Source organism: Chiloscyllium punctatum, unplaced genomic scaffold (genome assembly GCF_047496795.1).
Source record: "Chiloscyllium punctatum isolate Juve2018m unplaced genomic scaffold, sChiPun1.3 scaffold_289, whole genome shotgun sequence".
Lineage (NCBI taxonomy): Eukaryota > Metazoa > Chordata > Chondrichthyes > Orectolobiformes > Hemiscylliidae > Chiloscyllium > Chiloscyllium punctatum.
In genome coordinates this window covers 197501-200000 of record NW_027310023.1, presented here as the reverse complement: position 1 = coordinate 200000, position 2500 = coordinate 197501, and the positions used below count along the sequence as shown (strand labels likewise).

Sequence of the window (2500 nt, the reverse complement as noted above, 5' to 3'; positions counted from 1 at the left end):
ACCCCCCACTGGAGGCTCAACACTTCGTGGCAGCTCCGTGTCCCAGAGACCAGGAGGGTTGGCACACACACACAGTGTGAACCACCGACAGCCATTCTGGGACCGGTGACAGCCGTGCTGGCCCCACTGCCACGACACAGACGGACGCCAGGCCGCGCTCCCCGGCGGGGGGATGGCGTCGAGCCTGACGAACGGAATGTGCAGGGTGGGGGGGAAAGGCCAAGCGCTCCGACGCCGGAGGGCTCCGGAGTCTGAACTTAGGGGGACAAAGAGGACGGGTCCTCTGCGACACCCCAGCCGCGCTCTCGCCAGCCAAGGCGAGTGCGATTGATTGCCAAACGACCCTCAGACAGGCGTGGCCCCGGGAAGAACCCGGGGCCGCAAAGTGCGTTCAAAGTGTCGATGATCAATGTGTCCTGCAATTCACATTAATTCTCGCAGCTAGCTGCGTTCGTCATCGACGCACGAGCCGAGTGATCCACCGTCAAGAGTTGTCTGAGTTTGTTTTAGGTCTCTCCCTCGCCAGAGGAAAGCGACCCGGACCGCACATACGCTCCCCACCTTGAGCTACAGCCACCTGCACGCCGGCGTGCGGGCGGAGCAGGGTGGCGTGAAGCGATGGGGAGCACCATCCTGGTGCGGCCCGCAGAAACATACGTCTATTGGGGGGAGGAGGACAGGGCGCCCAAGAGGCGATGCGTGCCCCAACGCACCGCAGCGACGGAGGCAGGATCACCGCCACCATGTCGCCCGCCTAGTATCACGAGGCGTGCAGCAGCTTTGCCCTAGGAAAAGCAGAGGCGGGAACGGGCACCGGCCATCGGTTCGGCAGCGTCACTGACGCGTGCACGTGGCGGCGTGTCGGCGAGCGGACTTCCTGCGAGGAGGCGGGGGCGGCACTCGCCCGAGCAGACGCCCGCCCGGCCCAGCCACCGCCGAGGTGGACTGGGAGTCGCGGCAACGGCTCGTCATACTCGTTCCCACACTCACAGCGCAGCTTGCCCGCAAGCCACCGACCACCGATCGACGCCAGGCGCCCCGACCGAGAGCGGGATCGCTCGTTCGCCCTGCTGGCAGTTCGCTGGGGATCACTACTGCACGGAGCTCGGAGACCGACGGGCGGCAACTCGAGAGTCTTTAAACCACCACCCCCATCCCGCAAGTGCAAAGAGGCTGTATACGCACAGACGGGTGAGGGGAATAGGTACCCCGTCGGGTTTGAAGGGAGCGTGACTAGATAGCAACGATGTAAACCCAGCCGATTTGGGAGCGAAAGACCGGCGCCTGCATCACCGGCTTCGTTTCCCGTGGCTGGAGAGTACACCGAAACCCTCCGTCTGTCGCGAGCTCCCGACGACGCGGTGCCGCCAAGCAGCAGGGCCGGACCTGGTGTGGCTCCCCTCGTCGATCACAGACCGGTCGGCACTACTGACGAGACGGTGGAACGGGCTTCGCCCCTTGTGACGAAGGGTGATGCGAACCCGCCCGCCCGCGTGCGTTCGGGGTGGACTCGGCAAACGGAGATTTGAAATCGGAAAGTGTCCTCCTGCCCCGCGCAGGTAGGCGCCCAACAGTTGTGGGGGGTTTGGCGGTGACCACGGCTGCAGGGCCTGCTACCCCGACGAGCTCTCCTGCTGGCCCCGAAACCACCCTCGCGAGACAAGTTGAAACGGAAACGGGCGTACCCCCAAGCCGACGATCCTTTCTTATTTGTTACTTTTTTTTTCACTTGCTCGAGTTGTGGGGATTTGGCGGTGACCACGGCTGCAGGGCCTGCTACCCCGACGAGCTCTCCTGCTGGCCCCGAAACCACCCTCGCGAGACAAGTTGAAACGGAAACGGGCGTACCCCCAAGCCGACAGAGATCCTTTCTTATTTGTTACTTTTTTTTCACTTGCTCGAGTTGTGGGGGTTTGGCGGTGACCACGGCTGCAGGGCCTGCTACCCCGACGAGCTCTCCTGCTGGCCCCGAAACCACCCTCGCGAGACAAGTTGAAACGGAAACGGGCGTACCCCCAAGCCGACGATCCTTTCTTATTTGTTACTTTTTTTTTCACTTGCTCGAGTTGTGGGGGTTTGGCGGTGACCACGGCTGCAGGGCCTGCTACCCCGACGAGCTCTCCTGCTGGCCCCGAAACCACCCTCGCGAGACAAGTTGAAACGGAAACGGGCGTACCCCCAAGCCGACGATCCTTTCTTATTTGTTACTTTTTTTTTTCACTTGCTCGAGTTGTGGGGGTTTGGCGGTGACCACGGCTGCAGGGCCTGCTACCCCGACGAGCTCTCCTGCTGGCCCCGAAACCACCCTCGCGAGACAAGTTGAAACGGAAACGGGCGTACCCCCAAGCCGACAGAGATGCTTTCGCTCCTGTTACTTTTTTTTTCACTTGCTCGAGTTGTGGGGGTTTGGCGGTGACCACGGCTGCAGGGCCTGCTACCCCGACGAGCTCTCCTGCTGGCCCCGAAACCACCCTCGCGAGACAAGTTGAAACGGAAACGG

General features: G+C 62.5%; 1 non-coding gene across 1 annotated transcript; it reads right to left on the bottom strand.

Moving 5' to 3' along the window:
- Window positions 1–339: 339 nt before the first annotated feature.
- Window positions 340–493, bottom strand: LOC140472268 (5.8S ribosomal RNA). Its single transcript, XR_011957503.1, has one exon. It is a non-coding gene; the product is annotated as a 5.8S ribosomal RNA (ribosomal RNA).
- Between the last annotated feature and the right edge of the window lie 2007 nt (window positions 494–2500).